Source organism: Nycticebus coucang, chromosome 19 (genome assembly GCF_027406575.1).
Source record: "Nycticebus coucang isolate mNycCou1 chromosome 19, mNycCou1.pri, whole genome shotgun sequence".
NCBI classification, from domain to species: Eukaryota; Metazoa; Chordata; class Mammalia; order Primates; family Lorisidae; genus Nycticebus; species Nycticebus coucang.
Window position 1 is genome coordinate 1,219,297 of NC_069798.1, and position 14,683 is coordinate 1,233,979.

General features: G+C 46.3%; 1 protein-coding gene across 6 annotated transcripts in view; it reads left to right on the forward strand.

Annotated features, from left to right (window-relative positions):
• The window catches only part of LDLRAD4 (low density lipoprotein receptor class A domain containing 4), a 374,896-nt gene that overhangs the window by 66,216 nt on the left and 293,997 nt on the right, over positions 1-14,683 (forward strand). For 2 of the 6 annotated variants that reach the window (XM_053571181.1, XM_053571187.1), the window contains exon 2: positions 10,518-10,608. The exons of 2 other annotated variants lie outside the window; for them this stretch is intronic. The gene's annotated coding sequence lies outside the window, so the exon portion shown is untranslated. The remainder of the gene's footprint in view (positions 1-10,517; positions 10,609-14,683) is intronic. 2 more of the 6 variants (XM_053571182.1, XM_053571188.1) reach the window with 1 other exon arrangement.

Below are 14,683 nucleotides of genomic sequence, written 5' to 3' on the forward strand. Positions count from 1 at the left end.
CGGTGCGGGGAGGGCGTCTGTGAGGCGGGGCCGGTGCGGGGAGGGCGTCTGTGAGGCGGGGCCGGTGCGGGGAGGGCGTCTGTGAGGCGGGGCCGGTGCGGGGAGCGCGTCTGTGAGGCGGGGCCGGTGCGGGGAGGGCGTCTGTGAGGCGGGGCCGGTGCGGGGAGGGCGTCTGTGAGGAGGGGCCGGTGCGGGGAGGGCGTCTGTGAGGAGGGGCCGGTGCGGGGAGGGCGTCTGTGAGGAGGGGCCGGTGCTGGGAGGGCGTCTGTGAGGAGGGGCCGGTGCGGGGAGGGCGTCTGTGAGGAGGGGCCGGTGCTGGGAGGGCGTCTGTGATTCGGGGCCGTGTGGGGAGGGCGTCTGTGATTCGGGGCCGGTGCGGGGAGGGCGTCTGTGAGGCGGGGCCGGTGCGGGGAGGGCGTCTGTGAGGAGGGGCCGGTGCGGGGAGGGCGTCTGTGAGGAGTGGCCGGTGCGGGGAGGGCGTCTGTGAGGAGGGGCCGGTGCGGGGAGGGCGTCTGTGAGGAGGGGCCGGTGCTGGGAGGGCGTCTGTGAGGAGGGGCCGGTGCTGGGAGGGCGTCTGTGAGGCGGGGCCGGTGCGGGGAGGGCGTCTGTGAGGCGGGGCCGGTGCGGGGAGGGCGTCTGTGAGGCGGGGCCGTGTGGGGAGGGCGTCTTGAGGCGGGGCCGGTGCGGGGAGGGCGTCTGTGAGGCGGGGCCGGTGCGGGGAGGGCGTCTGTGAGGCGGGGCCGGTGCGGGGAGGGCGTCTGTGAGGAGGGCCGGTGCTGGGAGGGCGTCTGTGAGGCGGGGCCGGTGCGGGGAGGGCGTCTGTGAGTCGGGGCCGTGTGGGGAGGGCGTCTGTGAGGCGGGGCCGGTGCGGGGAGGGCGTCTGTCAGGCGGGCCGTGTCGGGAGGGCGTCTTGAGGCAGAGCTTGTTTGGGGTGGTGTCTGAGGCAGGGCTGGTTTTCAGAAGGCGTCTCTGTTTTCTATCTACTTTCGTTTTCCTCTCTCTGGGTTGGCAAAGAGTGCTGCCAAGGCTGAGGGCTACAGTTCTGCTCGGAAGTAGCAGGGCCGTGTTGGAGTTCTGTGCTGTGCTGTTATTCCCCTTGGCTTGGGTGTGAGAATCCTGCTGCCTGAGAGGCGGAACACGAGGGACAAAGCTCAGAGAAGATGATCACGTTTGCTGAGGGATTTATGAAGTTGTGGAATATATCCCAAATTTCTGAATGTAGATTTCAGGGGCATGTAATAGGCTTCTGTAATGAGTGGAGTTTTTATTTGGTGTTCTTTTAAATAATTTAACTGAGTTGAGTGTTTTCAAATATTCCTGTTATTAAAACCAGTTCTTTCGAAATCTAAAATGGATACAAGTTTATAATATTCTTTGTAATAAAAACAATAATTTTTGTTTAATGCTAGCAGAAACTGGATATATTTATGTGTTCAATTTCTATGTGCTTAAATTTTTGCTTGAAAGAATGAAAAAATCATCAGTTTAAAGATTAAAAAATCTTAAAGAGCTGGGTGTCTCATCTCTTGTGGTCTCATCTACTTGGGAGACTAGGACAGGAGAACGACTTAAGCCCAGCAGTTGGAGGCTGTGTGGGCCCTAATGGCGCCTGTGAATGGCTCCTATAGCCGTGATATTCCTGCACCGACAACAAAGTGAGACCCTGCCTCTGAGAAATAAACCTGAACTTTTGAAGCAGATTGTCAGTTAGTTGCATTACCATTCTGTCTCAGAATTAGAGCTAGGTCATTTGATAAAGACAGGATTTTTTATTTTTATTTTTTTGAGACAGAGTTTCACTTTGTTGCTCTCAGTAGAGTGCTCTGGCGTCACAGCTCACAGCAACCTCTAGCTTTGGGCTTAGGCAATTCTCTTGCCTCAGCCTCCCAAGTAGCTGGGACTACAGGCTCCCACCACAATGCCCGACTATTATTATTATTATTATTATTTTGTTGTTGTTGTTGTAGTTTGGCCGGGGCTGGGTTTGAACTCACCACTCTTGGTATATGGGGCCAGTGCCCTACTCACTGAGCCAGAGGCACTGCTCTTGAGATAGGATTTTTTTCATTTTGTTTGAGAATGAAAGATTTATGGATACTAATGGAAAATTAAAAATGAGTCACAAATTCTTGTTTTGGAAAATTTTCTCAGGGACCTTTTTGTTTTTAACCTTGAACCGTTAGATAGCTAACTGCCAGAGAAGTGGCGAGGATATTTGGCAAAAGTAGTAAGTACTGAGTGACATTTCTTTCTTTTTTTTTTTGTTGTTTGGGATTCATTGAGGGTACAAGAAACCAGGTTATACTGATTGCATTTATTAGGTAAAGTCCCTCTTACAATTGTATCTTGCTCACAAAAGGTGTGTGATGCACCAAGACCCACCCCTCCTTCCTCTCTCTGTTCTTCCTTCCCTCCACCCCTCTCTCCTTCTCTCTCTCTCTGTACTTTTCCCTCCCCCCACTGTGTCATTAATTGTCATTAATTGTCCTCATATCAAAATTGAATACATAGGATTCATGCTTCTCCATTCTTGTGATGCTTTACTAAGAATAATGTGTTCCACTTCCATCCAGGTTAATACAAAGGCTGTAAAGTCTCCATTTTTTTTTAAATGGCTGAATAGTAGTCCATGGTGTACATATAGTACAGCTTGTTAATCCATTCCTGGGTTGGTGGGCATTTAGGCTGTTTCCACATTCTAGCAATTGTAAATTGAGCTGCAATAAACAGTCTAGTGCAAGTGTCCTTATGATAAAAGGATTTTTTTGCTTCTGGGTAGATGCCCAGTAATGGGATTGCAGGATCAAATGGGAGGTCTAGCTTGAGTTCTTTGAGGTTTCTCCATACTTCCTTCCAAAAAGGTTGTACTAGTTTGCAGTCCCACTAGCAGTGTAAAAGTGTTCCTTTCTCTCCACATCCACACCACGCATCTGTAGTTTTGAAATTTTGTGATGTGGGCCATTCTCGCTGGGATTAGATGATATCTCGGGGTGGTTTTGATTTGCATTTCTCTAATAATTAGGGATGATGAGAATTTTTTCATGTATGTTAGCCATTTGTCTGTCTTCTTTAGAGAAGGTTCTATTCATGTCTCTTTCCCATTGATATATGGGATTGATGGCTTTTTTCATGTGGATTAATTTGAGCTCTCTATAGATCCTAGTTATCAAGCTTTTGTCTGATTTAAAATATGCAAATATCCTTTCCTATTGTGTAGGTTGTCTATTTGGTTTGGTTTTGTCTCCTTAGCTGTATGGAAGCTTTTCAGTTTAATTAAGTCCCATTTGTTTATTTTTGTTGTTGTTGCAATTGCCACAGCAGTCTTCTTCATGAAGTCTTTCCCCAGGCTGATATCTTCCATTGTTTTTAGCATGCTTTCTTTGAGGATTTTTTTGTTTCATGCCTTAAATTTAAGTCCTTTATCCATCTTAAATCAATTTTTGTGAGTGGAGAAAAGTGTGAGTCCAGTTTCAGTCTTTTACATGTAGATATCCAGTTCTTCCAGCACCATTTATTGAATAGGGAGTCTTTCCCCCAAGGTATGTTCTTGTTTGGTTTATCAAAGATTAGGTGGTTGTAAGATGTTAGTTTCATTTCCTGGTTTTCTATTCGATTCCAAATGTCTATGTCTCTGTTTTTGTGCCAGTACAAAGTACAATGCTGTCTTGACCACTATGGCTTTGGTGCTATGCTGATGCCCCTGGCTTGGTTTTTATTACTAAGAACTGCCTTAGTTCTACGGGGTTTTTTCTGGTTCCATACAAAATGCAGAATCATTTTTTCCAAGTCTTGTAAGTACAATGTTGGTATTTTAATAGGGATGGCATTGAATCGGTACATTGCTTTGGGAAGTATAGACATTTTAACAATGTTGATTCTTCCCAGCCATGAGCATGGTATGTTCTTGCATTTGTTAATATCGTCTGCTATTTCCTTTCTTAGGGTTTCATAATTTTCTTTATACAGGTCCTTCACCTCTTTTGTTAGGTTATATTCCTAGGTATTTCATTTTCTTTGAAACTATGGTGAAGGGAGTTGTATCCTTAATTAGCCTCTCATCTTGGCTGTTATTGCTGTATACAAAGGCTACTGATTTGTGGACATTGATATCCTGAGACATTACTGTATTTTTTGATGACTTACAGGAGTTTTGTAGTTGAGTCTTTTGGGTTCTCTAAGTATAAGATAATATCGTCAGCAAAGAGGGAGAGTTTGACCTCCTCTGCTCCCATTTCGATGCCCTTTATTTCCTTATCTCGCCCAATCATACTGGCTAGAACTTCTAGCGCTATGTTGAATAGTACTGGTGACAGAGGACAACCTTGTCTGGTTCCAGTTCTAAGAGGAAAAGCTTTCAGTTTTACTCCATTCAGTAAATTATTAGCTGTGGGTTTGTCATAGATAGCTTCAATCAGTTTCAGAAATGTGCCACCTATGCCTATACTCCTCAGTGTTCTGATTAGAAAAGGATGCTGGATTTTATCAAATGCTTTTTCTGCATCTATTGAGAGGATCATATGGTCTTTATTTTTGCTTCTGTTAATATGATGGATAACGTTTATGACTCATGTATGTTAAACCAGCCTTGCATCCCTGGGATGAAACCTACTTGATCATGATGTATGACTTTTTTGATGATAAGCTGTAATCTATTGGCTGGGATTTTGTTGAGAATTATTGCATCTATATTCATGAGTGAAATTGGTCTGAAATTCTCCTTTTTAGTTGGGTCTTTTCATGGTTTTGGTATCAGGGTGATGTTTTGCTTTGTAGAATGTGTTGGGGAAGATTGCATCCTCCTCAAGTTTTTGGAATAATTTCTGCAGTACGGGAATCAGCTCTTCCTTGAAGGTTTGATGGAATTCTGGTGTGAAGCCATCTGGACCAGGGCATTTATTGTTGGAAGCTTTTTTATTGTTTCTTTGATCTCAGTGCTTGAAATTGGTCTGTTCAGGAGCTCTATTTCTAGTGGCTAAGTCTAGGGAGAGGGTGTGATTCCAAATATTGATCCATTTCCTTCACATTGTCAAATTTCTGGGCATAAAGTTTCTGGTAGTATTTAGAGATGATCTCGTGTTATCTCTGTGGCATCAATTGTCATTTCCACTCTTATCACTTCTGATTGAGGTTACTAGAGATTTTACTTTTGTATTTGTAGTTAGTGTGGCCAAAGGTTTATCTATTTTTTAAAAAAACCAACTCCTTGTTTCATTAATTTTCTGAATGATTCTTTTGTTTTCAATTTCATTATCTCTGATTTAATTTTGGATATTTCTTTTCTTCTGCTGGGTTTAGGCTTAGAGGTTCTTCTTTTCCCAATTTCATAAGATGGCTTATGAGTTTGTTGATGCACTCTCTTTCTGTTTTTCGAATGTAGGCATCTAAAGTGATAAATTTTCCTCTCCAAACTGCTTTTGCAGTATCCCACAGGTTTTGGTAGCTTGTGTCTTCATTGTTGTTATGCTCAAGGAAGTTAATGATTTCCTCTTTTATTTCTTCCTGCACCCAACTGTCATTCAACAGAAGGTTGTTTAATTTCCATGCCTTTGTGTGGGGTTGAATGTTTTTGTTGGAGTTGAGTATCCAATTTTGGAGAATGTTCCATGGGGCAATGAGAAGAATGTATATTTGGGATGAAGTGTTCCATATGTGTCTATCAAGCATAGTTGTTCTGGGGTCTCATTTAAGTCCCTTATATCTTTGTTTAATTTCTGTTTAGAGGATCTGTCGAGGTCAGTAAGAGGAGTGTTAAAGTCCCCTGTTACTATGGTAGTATAGGATATCATATTGTTCAGACTGAGTAAGGTCTGTTTCAAGAATCTGGAGGCATTTAAGTTGAGCGCATACATATTTAGAATTGAAACGTCTTGTTGTATTTTTCCCTTGACCAATATAAAGCGACCATCTCTGTCTTTTTGACTTTAGTTGCTTTAAATCCACATGTATCTGAAAATAAGATTGCAACCCCTGTTTTCTTCTGAATACCATTTCCCTGAAAAATTGTCTTCCCACCCTTAAATCAGAGTTTTAATTTGTCTTTTGAAGCTAGTTGTGTTTCCTGCAAACAGCAACAGGATGGCTTGTGTTTTTTAATCCAGTCAGCCGATCTCTGCCTCTTCAGTGGGGAATTCAAGCATTTATTGAGATAATTGATAACATTTATTGAGATAATCGATAAGTGTGGTAGTGTTCTATTCACCTCATTTTGTGAGAGTCCATTGCTTAATTTTATCTTCTGCATCATTGTGGAAGTTAGGTTATTTCCTTTAATTTTTGAGATCTTACTTTGCTGTTGATCCATTGTGATGGTCAGTGTGTAGAACAGGTTGAAGTATTTCCTGTAGAGCTGGTCTTGTAAATTTCCTCAATGTTTGCATATCAGTAAATGATTTGATTTCTTTGTCAATTTTAAAGCTTAGCTTAGCAGGATATAGAATTCTGGACTGGAAATTTTTCTGTTTAAGTAGATTAAAGGTAGATTACCATTGTCTTCTTGCTTGAAAAGTTTCATTAGAGAAGTCTGCAGTCACCCTGATGGATTTGCCCCTGTAGGTCAACTGGCGCTTACTCCTGGCAGCTTGAAGAATCTTTTCTTTTGTCTTGACTTTGGACAGGTTCATCACAATGTCTCTTGGAGAGGCTCTGTTAGGGTTGAGGCGACTTGGGGTCCAATATCCCTCTGAAAGGAGTGTGTCAGAATCTTTGGTGGTATTTGGGAAATTTTCATTTATAATATTCTCTAGTATGGCTTCCATTTCCCTGGGGCATTCTTCTTCCCCTTCTGGGATACCTATAACTCATATATTTGAACACTTCATAAAGTCCCATAATCCTGTCAGTGAACGTTCTACTTTCTCTCTCTTCTTTTCTGCCTCTTTAATTATCTGAGTTATCTCAAGAGCTTTGTCCTCTACCTCTGAGATTCCTTCTTCTGCATGGTCTAATCTGTTGCTGATACTTTCTACTGCATCTTTAAGTTCCCTAATTAACTGCTTCAGTTCCTTCAGCTCTGCTATATCCTTTCTATATTCTTCATATTGTTCATCTCTTATTTGATTCTGTTTTTGGATTTCCTTTTGGTTATTTTCCACTTTATCAGAAGTTTCCTTCATTGTTACCATAATTTCCTTCATTGTTTTCATCATGTGTATTCTAAATTCTCTTTCTGTCATTTCTAACATTTCTTTATAGGTGGAATCCTCTGCAGTATCTACCTCATGGTCCCTTGGGGTGGGTTGCTCTGGACTGGTTTTTCATGGTTGCCAGGATATTTTTGCTCATTCTTCCTCATGAGTGTTTTCTTTTATCTGTTTCCTTGCCCTAATTTTCCTTTCACTTCCTCTTGATCTTTAAGTTACTGTGCCTCTGGCCTAGGGTTTCAATGAGTCCCAGTGTTCCAAAACCAGTCTCACTCTATGCCCCTGAGGGCCAAGGCTGTAAGGCATGCCAGTCCCCACCTTTAGGCTGCTCAGTCACTAGATTACTTGCCCAAGGTCTCCTGCCTGATCCTCGCTCTGTGACCCTGAGGATGGAGCTTGCCGGGGCAGTTCTCCTACAATGGCTCCATGTGGCCCACAGCCTAACACTATTAGCTCCGTCTGGCTCAGTGGCACAGTCTGGGGCCCTAGAAAACACTTAAAGTCCTCTGTACTCTCTCCCAAGTTCTCCCAAGGTAGTTCAACTGAATGCCAAGTCCAAAAAAAGCAAAACAGGTCACAGGTAAGGCCTGGAAAAGTTTGCAATCTCACTGCTGCTGTACTTAGAGCTTCTAATGGGCTTAGACTGAATGAATGCATGCAACCACTTGCCAATTCTCCACTGCTTTTGTCATCCTCATGGGGTTCAGAAGTCTGTTGCAGTGACTCCCTGTGTCCCCAAAGGGATGTTTCTGGGCAGATCCCACCAGCCAGAGATGCCTAGAGTCTTCTCTCCCCAGTCTCACCCTGCCCAGTTGCAAGGAAGCTGTTACTCGACCATCATCTTGCTCCTCCCTCTACTGAGTGACATTTCTAGGCACTGACGTAGGTTCACAGGGAAAATGAAATGATTAGTACTAGAGGAATTGTGGGTTCATTTTCTGGGGATAGAACAGGGGACTAAACGTTTTCCACCCATTGTGGAATTAATTTTGAAGCTCTGAGCTCTGTGTTGAAGGCTTGAACAGATCAAGCTGCTCTGGCTTTGTAGTGGCTAGAGATAGACAAATCACGATCCTTTTAATTTGGTTCATTTCAAAAATATTGAAGGCCTTCTATGTGCCACATACTGTCAAAGCCCTGGGGATGCCGGGGTGATAGTGGTATGGTTTCTGCCTATAAGGAGCTCATAGTTGAGTAGGAAAAATGAATTTTCACTTCTGGTGGATGAGGTGTGGAGAGACGCCTGCTCAGATGGGTCTAGTGATGTATTTCATATGTCCTCATATTTAGTTACTAGATCAAACATTACAAATTATTATAAACTTAGTGTTTTAAAACAACACTCATCTGTTATCTCAGGTCTCCCTGGCTCCTGAGTTAGACACAGCTCAGCTGGTTCTTTGCTCAGGGGTCTCACCAGGGGCAGTCCAGTTGTTGGTCAGGCTGTGTTCTCATCCACAGGTCTGAGTGGGGAAGAATCTTCTCCCAAGCTCTTTCATGTTGTTGGCAGACATCATTTACTTGTGACTGCAAGACTGGCATCCCTGTCTCCTTGCTCCTAGGCTGCTGGGTGGGACTCAGCCCATGGCCTAGTGGCCCTCGAAGCTTCTTGCACTGCGGCCCCTCCAGGCCTGTCACTGGATGGTCGCTTACTCCTTGGGTCCAGCGAGGGAGCCTGTCACTTCCTAGCTGCCCAGGTGGAATCCTGTTTGGAGCAGCCTAATCAGATCAGTGGAGTGGCATCCTTTGCCAGAGTCTGTTGGGTAAGAGTGAGTCACAGGTTCTCCTACACTTGAAGGGAGTGAATCTTTTTTATTAAATCATAGCTGTGTACATTAATGCGATCATGGGGCATGATACACTGATTTTATATACCATTTGACATATTTTCATCATACTGGTTAACATAGCCTTCTGGCATTTTCTTAGTTATTGTGTTAAGACATTTATATTGTACATTTACTAAGTTTCACATGTACCCTTGTAAGATGCACCGTAGGTGTAATCCCACCAATCACCCTCTCTCTGCCCATCCTCCCCCCTCCCTCCCCTCCCTCTCCCCCTCAGATTATATTCTTAGGTTATAACTGGGTTATAGCTTTCATATAAAAGCCATAAATTAGTTTCATAGTGGGGCTGAGTACTTTGGATGAAGGGAGTGAATCTTAAAAGAGCATGACCCATCAGGGGCCACCTTAGAATCCTTCCCATCACTGTGCATTTCTGGTTATTTCACCAACCTCTGTTACCAAGAAATCAGATCATTTGAATCCCTGGAAGATTGAGGAGAACAGTCCCAGTTGAGGAATAAACACAGAGATCTGGGAGTCCGCAGTGGATTGCTTTTTTCTCTTAGTAGGTGGGGAGCAGGGGGAGAAAGCAGTATTGTAGGAAGGTGTGTGCAGAACGGCCGGGCATTTGGCTCCTGTGCAGGATGGATCTCCACAGGAATCTCACAGGGTCCTCTGGAGACACGCGGGCACCTCTACCCGCATGTCTTCATGTTGGCTGATCACTGGGGAGTGACATATGGCAGGCATGCTCACAGGGATGCGTTTCCTGGGGACTGCACTGCAGCACGCAGGCCAGACAGATGGCAGCTTATTCAGCTTGGATGGTACTGGCTCCTGCACCCGGCAGGCTGGGTGCTGAGGGCACTTGTGGTGTCTGAGGTGGGGCTTTGCTGAGTTCACGTGACGCCATGTCAGGCCAGAGGTGATCACCCAAGGGAGTGCGCTTTGCAAAGTGTGCTTAGGTTGGGGACGTGCTGGCGGCAGACTGTGGGCTCGCGCCAAGTGGGAGGAAGTCCCCCGGCAGGACAGAGGGCAGGAAAGACCGCCGCGGGGATGGAAGCACAAGCACTGCCCCTGCTAGGACGACCCTGTGGATGCAGGGTGCTGTTGTTACGGAATCAGACTTGTGTTGGGGGAGCACTGCTGGGCCTGCCTTAGAGGCAAAGGCTGGCAGTTTGGATAGTTAAGAAAGAAAATAGTCTTTGCATAGCCATGCTTGGGAGGTGTATGAATTAAGGAAAAAAGAACACTCCAGTCCAATAGGCACACTGTCTGTTGTTCCCTCGTGGCCTCCCACTGAAGAAGAGGCAGTGCCTGCCATTGGCTGAGAACTCTGAGGGCGCTGGGAGGGTTGTGCCCTGTGACTTGTCCAGTGCAGTTATGTCCTCACCTGGTGTGTCCGCTGCGCTTCCTCTCTCTTTCCTCTGTTTTGTGGTGCTCATCTATAGAGTCCCATTTTGTTCCTGGTGATGCCTGTGCCCTCGGTAGTGACAGCCCCCACGTAGGTTTTGGCGCATGAGGAGGGGATGACGGAATGAGAGGAACTATAGTGGGGTTCACAGATATTCTTCATTTTTCTCTCCAGCAGTGCCAGCTCTGCGTTTGTGACATCAAACCTCTTCCTGCGGTTGGACTATTTTCAAGAACTGACCATCAGTTTCCACATAGTTTGAACGGTGAGCAGAATGTGCAACTGCGACCCTCCCCCAACGGTGTGGGGTGCAGAGCACTGTGCTGTGCTGGGTGGCGCCAACCTCTGCACCTGTGTGTTTCTTCTTGGGGGGGTGCCTGGAAGTAGCAGATTGAACGACACCTGTTTGTTCTGGTGAACTTCTATGTTCTCAGGTCCAGACCCTGATTACGAGCTTGCCGGGTTGGGGTGGGGCCCCATGACAGCTCTGGGCAGCCAGGTTAAGTGACAGGTGCCGTGCCCTCAGTCTTCCACTGTGCGTGCCCCTTACCCCTATTTTATCAGTTCCTTAGTGATTTTAAAGTGGCTCCTTTCCTGCCTAATTGTCAGGCTTCATTTGATGTCAGGAAATAGCGAATGAAGAAATATATGAGAACCTGGTAAGAAATTGTATAAAATGTAAGGTGTGAAATTTCTCTAAATTTTTAATGTGCCAGGTGGTCTGACTGAATCCTCAGAGCACATCCCTTCCTAGAACCTAAGCTTCATAAGGGCGAGGACCAGCCTCCTCCCTCCTCCCTTCCATCCATTATTTTGTCTTCAGGGTCTGGAACAGGGCCTGGTATGTCAGTGGCACTCACTAAAACTTCCGTTAAGTGAGATGAATGGGTGAAGACGCCCCGGGGCTCTCAGAGCACACTCAGGCCTTGTGACTTATGGTTGCTGTTGGAATTAGATGAGGAGAAGCTTCATCTTCTGGTTTAGGGGAGAATCAGGAAGGATTTAATGTGCTTCCTCATGAGGTACACTGACCAGTAAGTTTCAGGGCCCTTTCACAGTTTGGAACCTTCCTAAAATTGTGGGTGCTAAAGGCATGCATTGCTTAACACACCCACATTCTGACCAGCGTCAGGAGCAGTCCCTGTGTACTGCCAAGCTGAATACAGCTCTTGGTGTTTCTTTCCTGAGTGGGTTTCATGATTAGCTATTTGAAGACTTGGAGCCCATCTGAGCGGCTCTCCCAGGGTGGGGGCAGGCTCTTCTAGGGAGCACGCAGGCTGGGCACCTCCATGCTCAGTGGCTGATGAAACACCTGTCATTTGCATAATCCTCTTGCCAGAGAACGCCTTGTCTTCGCTGACTTGGAGTGCGCAGATGAGTTTCACTCTTTCTCCCCCATAATGTGGCACCCCCACCACCCGTGTGGAGTGTAAGGCTCATCTCCGCTGGGTTGCTGGAAGTGTGGGTCCATGTCAGTTTCTCTTTCTTCACCTCAAAGACGGTCCCCATTGAATTGACCCACCAAAAAATAACATTGTCTACACCAGTGGACTTTGCCCCTGAAGACCCTGAGGCTTGATTTACAACATTTTAGGCAGAAATGATTCTTGCAAATTACCTAAGTATCTGATTTCCCCCTTGATGGGGTGACCTCATTGGTCAGCTGTTTTAAGCAACTTTCAAAACTGGCAATGGAAACTTCTTGCCTGCTGCGCTGTGCGAGGACTTTACCTTGGGGCAGCTGCTCCTCCCTGAGCTACAGAGGGCGAGGAGCTGACTGCTGTCTACACAGCCTGGCCTGTGCCTTTATGCATCACGGGCCGTTTGCAAGCACAGACTTGGATTGTGAGGTGTTGTAAGAACTTTCACATCTCTAAAATAGGTTTCTGCAGCTGACTGTCCTGGAATTTATATTTGCTCTGTTACTTGTAAGATTTTGTCATTTAAACAGCTCCCAGCTGCACTGTGAGACGTAACTGAGTAGTGCTGAGAGAGGGACGGTGTACAGCCGTCACGGAGGAGGCCTGCGGCCTTAGCTGCAGGTGCCCCATCTTCTTGCATGGCGCATCGGTTTGGGTTTTAAAGTGTAGATTAGGTTGTTTTGAATTTTGCCTCCTTGATGAATCTGAAGACCTACAATGCCCATTGCCACATGCGTTTGTCAGGGCCCATCAGAGAACAGATTGGGGCACTTGGATTCATGTTCGTACCCTGGCAAGTCCTGACCCCTCCAAGACTCAATTTTACTGTTCTTCAAATAGGTAAATGTTTCTCTGGTGGAATTATTCTGAAGATGCTCTGGGGGAGCAAAGTGTGGGTAATTACTGTCTGCCCTGTGCTACCTCTTACTCTGCGGATGTGAACTGGGGAAGACTGGAGGAAAACAGCAGAGGTCCTGAGCTTTGTCCTCTTTCAGGACTCAAGAAGTTTGTGCTGAAGTTGACACGGCTCCTCACTTGTGCCAGGCACAGGGGCGTGCTACTAGCGGGCTCCTGTGGGTGTGGAGTCAAGGGCGCCAGTGCTGGGTGCCCTGTCCCAATCTGTGCGTGAGGGAATGGTGCCTTGACTTGGGTCTGGTGGGCTATCCCGTGGGCAGGTGAGGAAGGGTCAGGGTCTGAAGGGATCTGAGGAGATGGGGAGGGCCCAGACCAGGGTGGTTTTCATGTGATGCCATTGGTCCCAGAGAGGAGGCCCTGGGCAGTGAGAAAACAACCCTAGATCCAGGTGGGCAGCCCCAACAGGAACTTCCCGTGTTTGTGTTGAATTTAAACTATTTAAGGTGAAATCCAAGAGGATCAATAGCCCTGGGAGGAGTGGTCATTGCCTTTGAACGCAGGCCCTGCTGTCCTCACTGCTGAGCAGAGTTCTGCTTGTCTTCCCCAGAGAGATGTGCAAACTGATCTTTGGCATTGTATAATAAGACAGCTTAAGTCTTGAAAATGTGGGAGCTGTGAGCTGTGATGTAAGCGACCATCTGTACTGAGGGCTCCTAACCTGAAAGAGGATTTATTTTTAAATTAAAAAAAATTTTTTTTTATCTCAGATTAATATGAGGGTACAAATAACTAGGTTACAATATTTGCATTTGCTGGGCAGAGTTCCTCTTGTAGTTGTGTCCTGCATATTGGAGGTGTGCCACGCACCCTTACATTGTGCATATTAGATGGGAGCACGCCAGTCCCCCTCTCTCCTCCCCTCTCCCCCCTTCTCCTTTCCCTTAGCTGGAATTACATTGAGTTTTTCTCCTCTGAGGGGGTGTATTAGATCATCTACTGGCTTCATATTGCTATTGAGTACTTTGGATACTTTACTAAGAAGAACGTGTCTCATCTTCATATCCAGGTTAACACCAAAGGTGTAAAGCCCCCATCTTTTTAATGGCTGCATAGTGTTCCATGGTATACATGTACCACAGCTTGTTAATCTATTCCTGGGTTGGTGGGCACCTGAAGGGGGACTTAAACTCTACCTTGAAGCAGGCTCCCTGCAGAGGCTGACCAAAGGCCCCCCATCTGTGTGAGAAGTGCCTGCCTCCTGGGTGGCTATTCAGTAAGTGAATCCACGGCTGCCGTGCCAGGGGTCCCGGGACTGATCTCACGTGTGCAAGTCAGGGGCCCTTTGGCTTCAGAAGAGCTTCTGAATTCTTCGGGCCTGTGAGGGCTTACCTCCTTCCCTGCCTTCTTCCTTCCCTGCAGCTGCCCCTGTCAGTCAGACCTCCATCTTCCACACTCACCTCCTTCAACCTGAGGGTTCAGGTAGCACTGAGGACATCAGAAACACGGGGAGGGCCTCCGGGACGTGGCATGGCCTTGTTACAGGTTGGGTTAGAGAAAGCCAGTGTGCAAAGAGGAAGGCTGTGGGGGAGACCCCAGTCGTAGGTGCTACACAAAGGAACTTGCTACCTCTGTCATTCTGCCTGAGGCTGGAGATATTTGGGGATTTTCTCTGCCTGTTTATCAGATTCTGCCCTCTGTGATTAGATGATGTTGTTTTCTCATCCCGTAGACATGTGGGGTCATATCAGAAAGACACCTTTACAGTCTGCTTCAAACTCTGAGTGAGCTGGCAGCTCATCACTTGATGCCTAGCGTGGCAATCCGACTGCTAAAAAGCCAGCAAACTTCCCTCCTAAAAATTTTGTGGGGGAGGATATGGTGGGACTGTGGGGAAAAGAGTATAAAAATAAACCTTTCAGAGATTCTGGGTTGCTTGGGGGTGTGTATGTTTTTCCGTGGTGCAGGAGGTTAGAAATAGCATTGCTTTTTATGGGATTCTCAGCAGCAGCTCAAAAATTTGGGTTTGGTCTCTCTGTGCGGGTGAAATGGCTTCTACAGTGACAG